The 13718-nt window shown below is 51.1% G+C and overlaps 2 non-coding genes and 1 pseudogene across 2 annotated transcripts; all 3 read left to right on the top strand.

Annotated features, from left to right (window-relative positions):
- Positions 1-886: 886 nt before the first annotated feature.
- Positions 887-1075, top strand: LOC140407742 (U2 spliceosomal RNA). Its single transcript, XR_011939776.1, has one exon. It is a non-coding gene; the product is annotated as a U2 spliceosomal RNA (small nuclear RNA).
- Positions 1076-6964: 5889 nt separating this feature from the next.
- On the top strand, positions 6965-7142 carry LOC140407741 (U2 spliceosomal RNA; annotated as a pseudogene).
- Positions 7143-13030: 5888 nt separating this feature from the next.
- LOC140407743 (U2 spliceosomal RNA) lies at positions 13031-13221 on the top strand. The gene has a single exon (XR_011939777.1). It is a non-coding gene; the product is annotated as a U2 spliceosomal RNA (small nuclear RNA).
- The last annotated feature ends 497 nt before the right edge of the window (positions 13222-13718 follow it).

Here is a 13718-nt window from a genome sequence, read left to right as displayed (position 1 = left end):
ACCTTTGACCACAAGGCAATGAAGCAGTGGTCAGCACGTAATGTCCTCGAGGCCCTCAGGGAAAAGGAGACCGTGGAGGACGTTGGATGGTTCCCTGAGCAGACTGCCAGAGTCATCTGGCAGAACGCCTCATCACCAGAACTTTCAAACAAGCACCAAGACCTAGCTTGGCTGGTGGTGAGAAAGGCCCTCCCTGTCAGATTCTTCATGCACACCCGAAGGCTCTGCACCAATGCACGCTGCCCTCGGAGTGGCTGTGGGGGAAATGAGACGGTCACACACCTCCTTGTGGAATGTGCCTTTGCAAAGAAGGTCTGGAGAGAGATGCAGTGGTATTTGTCAAGGTTTATCCCAAACAGATCTGTGACACAGGACTCTGTGCTCTACGGACTGTTTCCAGGGACACACACCGAGACAAATATCAACTGCTGCTGGAAGGTCATCAACTCGGTAAAAGACGCTCTTTGGTCTGCCCGAAACTTGCTGATCTTCCAGTGCAAAGAATTGTCCTCGACCGAGTGTTGCAGACTGGCACATTCCAAGGTCCAGGACTACGTGCTGAGGGACGCACTCAAGCTTGGGGCAGCTGCCGCCAAGGCGCAATGGGGAAAGACCACAGTGTAAAGTCTTTCCAGCAAATGTACACCGAGGGGCGCGTAACAGTGTAAAGCCCCTCGGTCTGGGCAATCAACACTCCAATGTATAAAACAAACATGCCACTGTAAATATTTCAGAAGGAATGGTAATGTAAAGAGTGATATGTGTACGACAATATCAAAATTGAATGGAAGAAAGTCAAGGCAACATGTAACCCTGCCGGAAATGTACAGTCAAGACAATTTGAAATGTTTCTGTAACGCTCATGATAAATTTTTATGAATAAAGTATATTTTTTTGAATTAAAAAAAAAAAAAAAAAAAAATCTGTTCTTATCAGTTTAATATCTGATACGTCCCTTATCTGGGGACCATATATTAAATTGATTTTTGGAGCAGGGAGATGGAATAGGGGCTTGCTCCGTCCACTCCACGCATCGACCTGGTATTGCAGTATCTCCAGGAACGGTGCACACCACCCCTTTATGGGGAATTTCAAAGTCAAAAAACAGCTCAAACACATACAAATATACACTTTATTCACATTTCTTTCATCACACAACAAAACGCTTCGTCAAGTGGCTGCTGCTACTCAGCTTCTACGGGGTGTGATGAAGGATGACGAAAGGCCTCATCTTACAAGCACAAGGGGGAAAGCAAACAAATTCAAAATTGACCACCCATTTCACTGCAAAATCCTACCAACTGTCCTGGCTTGACACAATTCACACCTCTCAAACCTGGGGTTACCCCATCTCTGGATCTGTAAAGATTTAATCACCTGCTAATGCTCGCATTCCAAGCATTGTCTGGCATCTTTGAATCTGTCTATATATATGTTTCTGGAGCATACCTCTTCATTCACCTGAGGAAGGAGCAGCGCTCCGAAAGCTAGTGACATTGAAACAAACCTGTTGGACTTTAACCTGGTGTTGTAAGACTTCGTACTGTGCTCACCCCAGTCCAACGCCGGCATCTCCACATCATTTCACTGTTGAATGTGGATTACTCCGCTTCTCGGCCTTTTGGCTAAGATCAAGTGTAGTCTCATTTGATCGAGGGAAGCTGAGGATTTCGATGACGATCGTGGATTGGAGAACTCGGAGGGATTGAAGTCGTCAAAGAAGAAACGTTTGGAGCTTGGCTGCTATTGGTGGATCTACATGCTGGCCTAAACCTCGGGTTTAGGCCTAACGCCGATACAGTTTCACACCCAACGTACGAGCTATGGATGCAGCTGCATCCCGACCACCAGGCTGGGGCGTGCGAAACACTGTCCGAGTCACAGTGAAGAAAACGGATGGAGAGTCACCTTGGGACCGGAAACACTTCGTGAAGAAGGTGCTGCTCGAGTGCTGTGGGTTTAAAGCAACAGAGATCTTCTGCTTGCAAAACTTCCCCAAGAATGGTTTCTTTGATGTCACCTTCAAGAGCGTCGCAGCGTGCATCAAATTCTTGAACGTCTTCAAGGAAAAAGGTAACCAGAGTCCCTTGTCGATCCTGACTGCGGAACCTCTGTTTACGCTACCGGCACAGCGAAATCGGGTTGTTACACTGCACACGTACAACCCCCACGTCCCTGTATCTGATGTGCTCACCTTCCTCGCCAGGTACGCTGAGCTGAAAAGTGACAGCGTGCAAGTGAAAGACACCTTCGGCATCTGGACAAGTGAGCACCAGGTCAAGGTGACCCTAAGAACGGACAGCAACGGAGCCATCCTGCATCCCCCCTCCAATTTCGCTATTGGAGTAAATCGTGGCTACCTCTACTACGTGGGACAGCCACGTGTATGCCACACCTGTGGCAAAACGGGGCATGTTGCCGCAAACTGCAGTGTGACCTTCTGCAAGAACTGCAGGCAGGAGGGACACATGACTAAGGACTGCAAAGAAGACAAGTGCTGCAACCTGTGTGGGGAGGCCGGCCATCTTTACAGGGCCTGCCCGAAACGCGGGGCGACATACGCTGAAATCATCAGCAGCGGAGTTAAAAAGGCGACCAGAGAGGAGGTGCATACACCCTCCACCGAAAAAGACACCACGGTTCAGAATGAGGAAAAGCAACAGAAGGGCCCCCAACAAAAAGAGGAGGCCCCAGCACCTCCTGACAACCCAACCCCAGCCCCATCTGATGAGGAACACTCAATGGAAGAGGAAGAGGATGGGACAAAGAATAAAGAGCCCTGGGAAACCGTGAACAGGGACAAACGTAAGAGGAAACAAAAAAACAAACTGAAGAACCCTCTGAGGGGTAGTGGCAAAAAGCGACACCTCTCAGCCGGCGCACTTAGTGCCGACACCTCATCCGATGAGGGAAAACAGGACAAGAATCGGCCTCAGATAAAGAGGCAAAGCACCAACATGGAACGGAAGGCACAGACCCCCCAGACCACCGACCGGGAAGAAAACAAGGTCACAGACCAACCCCCGATAGCAACGAGCAGCAACAACCCAGGTGAAGACCGGCCTGCAACCCCAACACCTACTGACTACCACGACGAACCCCAGGGCTACACCACCCCCCCAATGCATCTGCATCCAAATCACGGGGCCAGTACGGACCAGAACAGTTTTCTCAGCCCTGCAACTGTGCTAAAGTTTGCGAGCACCACCGGCATGCTGGGGAACATCGAACAGCTGGAACAGCCAACTGTATAGACTCTGGACTCTTGAGACTTGGAAATCTATCTTTTTTAAAATGGGTTTAAAAATTGCATCCATAAATGTGCGAAGCATCAAAGATACTTCGCGGTGTGTAGCCACACTCAACTGTTTGGCAAATGTAAAAGCTGACCTACTGTTCCTGCAGGAGTGCGGAATTCCGCACCTCAGCAACTACAGGCGCTGGTCGAGCTGGTGGTCCCACGGGCCATCCATCTGGTCAGGAGGAAACGACTGCCGCTCCTCCGGCCTGGGTATTCTGCTGCGGGGAGGCAACTTCACCATCTCCGACGTTAAGGAGGTGGTGGGCGGGCGCCTCCTCGTAGCAGACGTGAAATACAAGAACACCCCTCTCAGACTTATTAATGTGTACGCCCCGGCCGTAAAAAGTGAGCGGCTGGCAGTTCTTCAGCAACTCCCACTGCTGTTGGCCACCTCCAAGCCGGTCATCCTGGGTGGTGACTTCAACTGCATCATCGATGCGGCTGGACGATCCAGCAAAGCCGACAGCAAACTAGACGCTACGTCCAGACTCCTGATGGAAACGGTAAAAGACGCCAAGCTGCTCGACGTCTGCAGCAACCCTGCAGACGGCGCGCAGCGTAGATACACATGGTCACGGCCAGACGGGTCCGTCCGCTCCAGGATAGACTTCTTTTTTGTGTCCCGAGCTTTCACGGTCAGGTCCACCGACGTAACGCCGGTGTTCTTCTCTGACCACTGCCTCCTACTGGCCGACTGCCACCTGCAGGAAGACCAGGGGGTAGGCAGGGGGACGTGGAAGCTAAATGTAAAACTGCTGACCCCTGAGAACATCGAGGAACTCAGGAGGGATTACAAAGGTTGGAGAACCGTGAAACCCCTCTTTGAGGCCCCACATCTCTGGTGGGAAGCAATCAAGGGGAATATCAAGAGGCTTTTCATCCTCAAGGGCGTTCAAAAGGTGAGAGAGAGACGAGGGGTCATGTCCAGGCTCCAGAAAAGTATGCAAAATTTGCTCCAGCTGCAGTCGATGGGGGTGGATGTCAAGGAGGATCTCCAAGAGGTGAAGAGCCAGCAAGCCTCGCTCTACACCTCGGAGGCCTCCAAGGTTATCTTCCGTTCCAGAGTCCGCTCCGTGGAGCAGGACGAAAAGTGCTCACGCTTCTTCTTCCAAAAGGTGCACAGAGACACCTCTGTGATCAGCAGCCTGAAGGAAGAAGATGGCTCTGAAAAGTCATCGCAGTCTGACATCCTGAGGATCAGCCAATCCTTTTATGCCGGACTGTATGACCTGAAGCCAACAGATAGCACTGTTTCCCAGACTTTCCTGTCGACTATCACGGAGGTCATAGGCGACAGCGAGCTGGAAAACCTGGACAAACCACTAACTCTGGACGAGCTGACAAAGGCCGCCAAGTCCTTCGAGACGAGTAAAACTCCCGGAAGCGACGGCTTACCGGTTGAGTTGTATTCGGCTCTGTGGGACTGGATGGGCCCAGACCTGCTGGAAGTGTACGAGAGTATGCTTCTGGAAGGCAGCATGTCAGAGTCCATGAGGAAAGGCATCATCACCCTCATCTACAAGCAGAAGGGGGAAAGGGAAGAAATTCGAAATTGGCGACCCATTTCACTGTTGAATGTGGACTACAAAATTCTAGCAAAGGTCATCGCCAATCGGGTCAGGTCTGCTCTGGAGTCGGTGATCCACCCTGACCAGACCTGTGCTGTACCCGGCAGGAAGATCTCTGATAGCCTCGCGCTACTCAGGGATACGATCGCCTACGTGCAGGACAGGGGGGTGGACACTTGCCTCATCAGCCTTGACCAGGAGAAGGCTTTTGACAGAATATCGCACACCTACATGATGGATGTGCTCTCCAAAATGGGGTTTGGGGAGGGAATTCGCAATTGGATCAAACTGCTCTACACAAACATCTATAGCGCAGTCTCAATCAATGGGTGGGAATCAGAAAAGTTCCAGATCAGATCTGGAGTCAGGCAGGGCTGCCCTCTCTCCTCTGCCCTTTTTGTGTGTTGCATAGAACCTTTTGCCGAGTCCATCAGGAGGGATCCGGGTATAAGAGGAGTGACGATCCCAGGCAGTGGAGGCATGCAAGTCAAGGCCTCCCTGTACATGGACGACGTTGCCGTCTTCTGCTCAGATCCCGCGTCTGTACGCAGGCTCTTGACCACCTGCGACCAGTTTGAACTGGCCTCTGGAGCCAAGGTAAACCGGGGCAAGAGCGAGGCCATGTTCTTTGGGAACTGGGCCGACCGGTCCTTTGTCCCCTTCACTGTCAGGTCAGATTACCTGAAGGTGCTGGGGATATGGTTCGGAGCTGCTGGGGCGTGCACCAAAAACTGGGAGGAGCGCATAGGAAAGGTAAGACAGAAACTGGGCTGGTGGGAGCAACGCTCCCTCTCCATTGCGGGCAAAACCCTGGTCATCAGGTGTGAGGTACTCTCGGTGTTACTGTACGTGGCGCAGGTCTGGCCCATAACCCGACCCTACGCCACAGCAGTCACCCGGGCCATCTTCAAATTTATCTGGCGATCCAAGATGGACCGTGTCCGAAGGGACACCATGTACAAACCTCTGGAGAAGGGAGGGCGGAACGTACCCAACGCCTCCCTCATCCTGTTGGCCACCTTTGTGTCCAGCTGCATCAAGCTGTGCGTGGACCCCCAGTATGCAAACACCAAGTGTCACTACATACTGAGGTTCTACCTGTCCCCGGTGTTGCGAAGGATGGGCCTGGCCTCATTGCCGCGGAACGCTCCAAGTAGTTGGACCGTACCGTACCACCTGTCCTTTGTGGAAAAGTTTTTGAAGGAAAACACCTTTGACCACAAGGCAATGAAGCAGTGGTCAGCACGTAATGTCCTCGAGGCCCTCAGGGAAAAGGAGACCGTGGAGGACGTTGGATGGTTCCCTGAGCAGACTGCCAGAGTCATCTGGCAGAACGCCTCATCACCAGAACTTTCAAACAAGCACCAAGACCTAGCTTGGCTGGTGGTGAGAAAGGCCCTCCCTGTCAGATTCTTCATGCACACCCGAAGGCTCTGCACCAATGCACGCTGCCCTCGGAGTGGCTGTGGGGGAAATGAGACGGTCACACACCTCCTTGTGGAATGTGCCTTTGCAAAGAAGGTCTGGAGAGAGATGCAGTGGTATTTGTCAAGGTTTATCCCAAACAGATCTGTGACACAGGACTCTGTGCTCTACGGACTGTTTCCAGGGACACACACCGAGACAAATATCAACTGCTGCTGGAAGGTCATCAACTCGGTAAAAGACGCTCTTTGGTCTGCCCGAAACTTGCTGATCTTCCAGTGCAAAGAATTGTCCTCGACCGAGTGTTGCAGACTGGCACATTCCAAGGTCCAGGACTACGTGCTGAGGGACGCACTCAAGCTTGGGGCAGCTGCCGCCAAGGCGCAATGGGGAAAGACCACTGTGTAAAGTCTTTCCAGCAAATGTACACCGAGGGGCGCGTAACAGTGTAAAGCCCCTCGGTCTGGGCAACCAACACTCCAATGTATTAAACAAACATGACAATGTAAATATTTAAGAAGGAATTGTAATGTAAAGAGTGATATGTGTATGACAATATCAAAATTGAATGAAAGAAAGTCAAGGCAACATGTAACCCTGCCGGAAATGTACAGTCAAGACAATTTGAAATGTTTCTGTAATGCTCATGATAAATTTTTATGAATAAAGTATATTTTTTTGAAAAAAAAAAAAAATCTGTTCTTATCAGTTTAATATCTGATACGTCCCTTATCTGGGGACCATATATTAAATTGATTTTTGGAGCAGGGAGATGGAATAGGGGCTTGCTCCGTCCACTCCACGCATCGACCTGGTATTGCAGTATCTCCAGGAACGGTGCACACCACCCCTTTATGGGGAATTTCAAAGTCAAAAAACAGCTCAAACACATACAAATATACACTTTATTCACATTTCTTTCATCACACAACAAAACGCTTCGTCAAGTGGCTGCTGCTACTCAGCTTCTACGGGGTGTGATGAAGGATGACGAAAGGCCTCATCTTACAAGCACAAGGGGGAAAGCAAACAAATTCAAAATTGACCACCCATTTCACTGCAAAATCCTACCAACTGTCCTGGCTTGACACAATTCACACCTCTCAAACCTGGGGTTACCCCATCTCTGGATCTGTAAAGATTTAATCACCTGCTAATGCTCGCATTCCAAGCATTGTCTGGCATCTTTGAATCTGTCTATATATATGTTTCTGGAGCATACCTCTTCATTCACCTGAGGAAGGAGCAGCGCTCCGAAAGCTAGTGACATTGAAACAAACCTGTTGGACTTTAACCTGGTGTTGTAAGACTTCGTACTGTGCTCACCCCAGTCCAACGCCGGCATCTCCACATCATTTCACTGTTGAATGTGGATTACTCCGCTTCTCGGCCTTTTGGCTAAGATCAAGTGTAGTCTCATTTGATCGAGGGAAGCTGAGGATTTCGATGACGATCGTGGATTGGAGAACTCGGAGGGATTGAAGTCGTCAAAGAAGAAACGTTTGGAGCTTGGCTGCTATTGGTGGATCTACATGCTGGCCTAAACCTCGGGTTTAGGCCTAACGCCGATACAGTTTCACACCCAACGTACGAGCTATGGATGCAGCTGCATCCCGACCACCAGGCTGGGGCGTGCGAAACACTGTCCGAGTCACAGTGAAGAAAACGGATGGAGAGTCACCTTTGGACCGGAAACACTTCGTGAAGAAGGTGCTGCTCGAGTGCTGTGGGTTTAAAGCAACAGAGATCTTCTGCTTGCAAAACTTCCCCAAGAATGGTTTCTTTGATGTCACCTTCAAGAGCGTCGCAGCGTGCATCAAATTCTTGAACGTCTTCAAGGAAAAAGGTAACCAGAGTCCCTTGTCGATCCTGACTGCGGAACCTCTGTTTACGCTACCGGCACAGCGAAATCGGGTTGTTACACTGCACACGTACAACCCCCACGTCCCTGTATCTGATGTGCTCACGTTCCTCGCCAGGTACGCTGAGCTGAAAAGTGACAGCGTGCAAGTGAAAGACACCTTCGGCATCTGGACAAGTGAGCACCAGGTCAAGGTGACCCTAAGAACGGACAGCAACGGAGCCATCCTGCATCCCCCCTCCAATTTCGCTATTGGAGTAAATCGTGGCTACCTCTACTACGTGGGACAGCCACGAGTATGCCACACCTGTGGCAAAACGGGGCATGTTGCCGCAAACTGCAGTGTGACCTTCTGCAAGAACTGCAGGCAGGAGGGACACATGAATAAGGACTGCAAAAAAGACAAGTGCTGTAACCTGTGTGGGGAGGCCGGCCATCTTTACAGGGCCTGCCCGAAACGCGGGGCAACATACGCTGAAATCATCAGCAGCGGAGTTAAAAAGGCGACCAGAGAGGAGGTGCATACACCCTCCACCGAAAAAGACACCACGGCTCAGAATGAGGAAAAGCAACAAAAGGGCCCCCAACAAAAAGAGGAGGCCCCAGCACCTCCTGACAACCCAGCCCCAGCCCCATCTGATGAGGAACACTCAATGGAAGAGGAAGAGGATGGGACAAAGAATAAAGAGCCCTGGGAAACCGTGAACAGGGACAAACGTAAGAGGAAACAAAAAAACAAACTGAAGAACCCCCTGAGGGGTAGTGGCAAAAAGCGACACCTCTCAGCCGGCGCACTTAGTGCCGACACCTCATCCGATGAGGGAAAACAGGACAAGAATCGGCCTCAGATAAAGAGGCAAAGCACCAACATGGAACGGAAGGCACAGACCCCCCAGACCACCGACCGGGAAGAAAACAAGGTCACAGACCAACCCCCGATAGCAACGAGCAGCAACAACCCAGGTGAAGACCGGCCTGCAACCCCAACACCTACTGACTGCCACGACGAACCCCAGGGCTACACCACCCCCCCAATGCATCTGCATCCAAATCACGGGGCCAGTACGGACCAGAACAGTTTTCTCAGCCCTGCAACTGTGCTAAAGTTTGCGAGCACCACCGGCATGCTGGGGAACATTCAACAGCTGGAACAGCCAACTGTATAGACTCTGGACTCTTGAGACTGGTAAATCTATCTTTTTATAATGGGTTTAAAAATTGCATCCATAAATGTGCGAAGCATCAAAGATACTTCGCGGTGTGTAGCCACACTCAACTATTTGGCAAATGTAAAAGCTGACCTACTGTTCCTGCAGGAGTGCGGAATTCCGCACCTCAGCAACTACAGGCGCTGGTCGAGCTGGTGGTCCCACGGGCCATCCATCTGGTCAGGAGGAAACGACTGCCGCTCCTCCGGCCTGGGTATTCTGCTGCGGGGAGGCAACTTCACCATCTCCGACGTTAAGGAGGTGGTGGGCGGGCGCCTCCTCGTAGCAGACGTGAAATACAAAAACACCCCTCTCAGACTTATTAATGTGTACGCCCCGGCCGTAAAAAGTGAGCGGCTGGCAGTTCTTCAGCAACTCCCACTGCTGTTGGCCACCTCCAAGCCGGTCATCCTGGGTGGTGACTTCAACTGCATCATCGATGCGGCTGGACGATCCAGCAAAGCCGACAGCAAACTAGACGCTACGTCCAGACTCCTGATGGAAACGGTAAAAGACGCCAAGCTGCTCGACGTCTGCAGCAACCCTGCAGACGGCGCGCAGCGTAGATACACATGGTCATGGCCAGACGGGTCCGTCCGCTCCAGGATAGACTTCTTTTTTGTGTCCCGAGCTTTCACGGTCAGGTCCACCGACGTAACGCCGGTGTTCTTCTCTGACCACTGCCTCCTACTGGCCGACTGCCACCTGCAGGAAGACCAGGGGGTAGGCAGGGGGACGTGGAAGCTAAATGTAAAACTGCTGACCCCTGAGAACATCGAGGAACTCAGGAGGGATTACAAAGGTTGGAGAACCGTGAAACCCCTCTTTGAGGCCCCACATCTCTGGTGGGAAGCAATCAAGGGGAATATCAAGAGGTTTTTCATCCTCAAGGGCGTTCAAAAGGTGAGAGAGAGACGAGGGGTCATGTCCAGGCTCCAGAAAAGTATGCAAAATTTGCTCCAGCTGCAGTCGATGGGGGTGGATGTCAAGGAGGATCTCCAAGAGGTGAAGAGCCAGCAAGCCTCGCTCTACACCTCGGAGGCCTCCAAGGTTATCTTCCGTTCCAGAGTCCGCTCCGTGGAGCAGGACGAAAAGTGCTCACGCTTCTTCTTCCAAAAGGTGCACAGAGACACCTCTGTGATCAGCAGCCTGAAGGAAGAAGATGGCTCTGAAAAGTCATCGCAGTCTGACATCCTGAGGATCAGCCAATCCTTTTATGCCGGACTGTATGACCTGAAGCCAACAGATAGCACTGTTTCCCAGACCTTCCTGTCGACTATCACGGAGGTCATAGGCGACAGCGAGCTGGAAAACCTGGACAAACCACTAACTCTGGACGAGCTGACAAAGGCCGCCAAGTCCTTCGAGACGAGTAAAACTCCCGGAAGCGACGGCTTACCGGTTGAGTTGTATTCGGCTCTGTGGGACTGGATGGGCCCAGACCTGCTGGAAGTGTACGAGAGTATGCTTCTGGAAGGCAGCATGTCAGAGTCCATGAGGAAAGGCATCATCACCCTCATCTACAAGCAGAAGGGGGAAAGGGAAGAAATTCGAAATTGGCGACCCATTTCACTGTTGAATGTGGACTACAAAATTCTAGCAAAGGTCATCGCCAATCGGGTCAGGTCTGCTCTGGAGTCGGTGATCCACCCTGACCAGACCTGTGCTGTACCCGGCAGGAAGATCTCTGATAGCCTCGCGCTACTCAGGGATACGATCGCCTACGTGCAGGACAGGGGGGTGGACACTTGCCTCATCAGCCTTGACCAGGAGAAGGCTTTTGACAGAATATCGCACACCTACATGATGGATGTGCTCTCCAAAATGGGGTTTGGGGAGGGAATTCGCAATTGGATCAAACTGCTCTACACAAACATCTATAGCGCAGTCTCAATCAATGGGTGGGAATCAGAAAAGTTCCAGATCAGATCTGGAGTCAGGCAGGGCTGCCCTCTCTCCTCTGCCCTTTTTGTGTGCTGCATAGAACCTTTTGCCGAGTCCATCAGGAGGGATCCGGGCATAAGAGGAGTGACGATCCCAGGCAGTGGAGGCATGCAAGTCAAGGCCTCCCTGTACATGGACGACGTTGCCGTCTTCTGCTCGGATCCTGCGTCTGTACGCAGGCTCTTGACCACCTGCGACCAGTTTGAACTGGCCTCTGGAGCCAAGGTAAACCGGGGCAAGAGCGAGGCCATGTTCTTTGGGAACTGGGCCGACCGGTCCTTTGTCCCCTTCACTGTCAGGTCCGATTACCTGAAGGTGCTGGGGATATGGTTCGGAGCTGCTGGGGCGTGCACCAAAAACTGGGAGGAGCGCATAGGAAAGGTAAGACAGAAACTGGGCTGGTGGGAGCAACGCTCCCTCTCCATTGCGGGCAAAACCCTGGTCATCAGGTGTGAGGTACTCTCGGTGCTACTGTACGTGGCGCAGGTCTGGCCCATAACCCGACCCTACGCCACAGCAGTCACCCGGGCCATCTTCAAATTTATCTGGCGATCCAAGATGGACCGTGTCCGAAGGGACACCATGTACAAACCTCTGGAGAAGGGAGGGCGGAACGTACCCAACGCCTCCCTCATCCTGCTGGCCACCTTTGTGTCCAGCTGCATCAAGCTGTGCGTGGACCCCCAGTATGCAAACACCAAGTGTCACTACATACTGAGGTTCTACCTGTCCCCGGTGTTGCGAAGGATGGGCCTGGCCTCATTGCCGCGGAACGCTCCAAGTAGTTGGACCGTACCGTACCACCTGTCCTTCGTGGAAAAGTTTTTGAAGAAAAACACCTTTGACCACAAGGCAATGAAGCAGTGGTCAGCACGTAATGTCCTCGAGGCCCTCAGGGAAAAGGAGACCGTGGAGGACGTTGGATGGTTCCCTGAGCAGACTGCCAGAGTCATCTGGCAGAACGCCTCATCACCAGAACTTTCAAACAAGCACCAAGACCTAGCTTGGCTGGTGGTGAGAAGGGCCCTCCCTGTCAGATTCTTCATGCACACCCGAAGGCTCTGCACCAATGCACGCTGCCCTCGGAGTGGCTGTGGGGGAAATGAGACGGTCACACACCTCCTTGTGGAATGTGCCTTTGCAAAGAAGGTCTGGAGAGAGATGCAGTGGTATTTGTCAAGGTTTATCCCAAACAGATCTGTGACACAGGACTCTGTGCTCTACGGACTGTTTCCAGGGACACACACCGAGACAAATATCAACTGCTGCTGGAAGGTCATCAACTCGGTAAAAGACGCTCTTTGGTCTGCCCGAAACTTGCTGATCTTCCAGTGCAAAGAATTGTCCTCGACCGAGTGTTGCAGACTGGCACATTCCAAGGTCCAGGACTACGTGCTGAGGGACGCACTCAAGCTTGGGGCAGCTGCCGCCAAGGCGCAATGGGGAAAGACCACAGTGTAAAGTCTTTCCAGCAAATGTACACCGAGGGGCGCGTAACAGTGTAAAGCCCCTCGGTCTGGGCAACCAACACTCCAATGTATAAAACAAACATGACAATGTAAATATTTAAGAAGGAATTGTAATGTAAAGAGTGATATGTGTATGACAATATCAAAATTGAAGGAAAGAAAGTCAAGGCAACATGTAACCCTGCCGAAAATGTACAGTCAAGACAATTTGAAATGTTTCTGAAATGCTCATGATAAATTTTTATGAATAAAGTATATTTTTTTGAAAAAAAAAAAAAAAAAAAAAAAAAAATCTGTTCTTATCAGTTTAATATCTGATACGTCCCTTATCTGGGGACCATATATTAAATTGATTTTTGGAGCAGGGAGATGGAATAGGGGCTTGCTCCGTCCACTCCACGCATCGACCTGGTATTGCAGTATCTCCAGGAACGGTGCACACCACCCCTTTATGGGGAATTTCAAAGTCAAAAAACAGCTCAAACACATACAAATATACACTTTATTCACATTTCTTTCATCACACAACAAAACGCTTCGTCAAGTGGCTGCTGCTACTCAGCTTCTACGGGGTGTGATGAAGGATGACGAAAGGCCTCATCTTACAAGCACAAGGGGGAAAGCAAACAAATTCAAAATTGACCACCCATTTCACTGCAAAATCCTACCAACTGTCCTGGCTTGACACAATTCACACCTCTCAAACCTGGGGTTACCCCATCTCTGGATCTGTAAAGATTTAATCACCTGCTAATGCTCGCATTCCAAGCATTGTCTGGCATCTTTGAATCTGTCTATATATATGTTTCTGGAGCATACCTCTTCATTCACCTGAGGAAGGAGCAGCGCTCCGAAAGCTAGTGACATCGAAACAAACCTGTTGGACTTTAACCTGGTGTTGTAAGACTTCGTACTGTGCTCACCCCAGTCCAACGCCGGCAT

This window comes from Scyliorhinus torazame, unplaced genomic scaffold, assembly GCF_047496885.1.
Source record: "Scyliorhinus torazame isolate Kashiwa2021f unplaced genomic scaffold, sScyTor2.1 scaffold_1928, whole genome shotgun sequence".
NCBI lineage: Eukaryota > Metazoa > Chordata > Chondrichthyes > Carcharhiniformes > Scyliorhinidae > Scyliorhinus > Scyliorhinus torazame.
The sequence above is the reverse complement of the archived record's forward strand: the minus strand, read 5'-3'. Positions and strand labels throughout refer to the sequence as shown.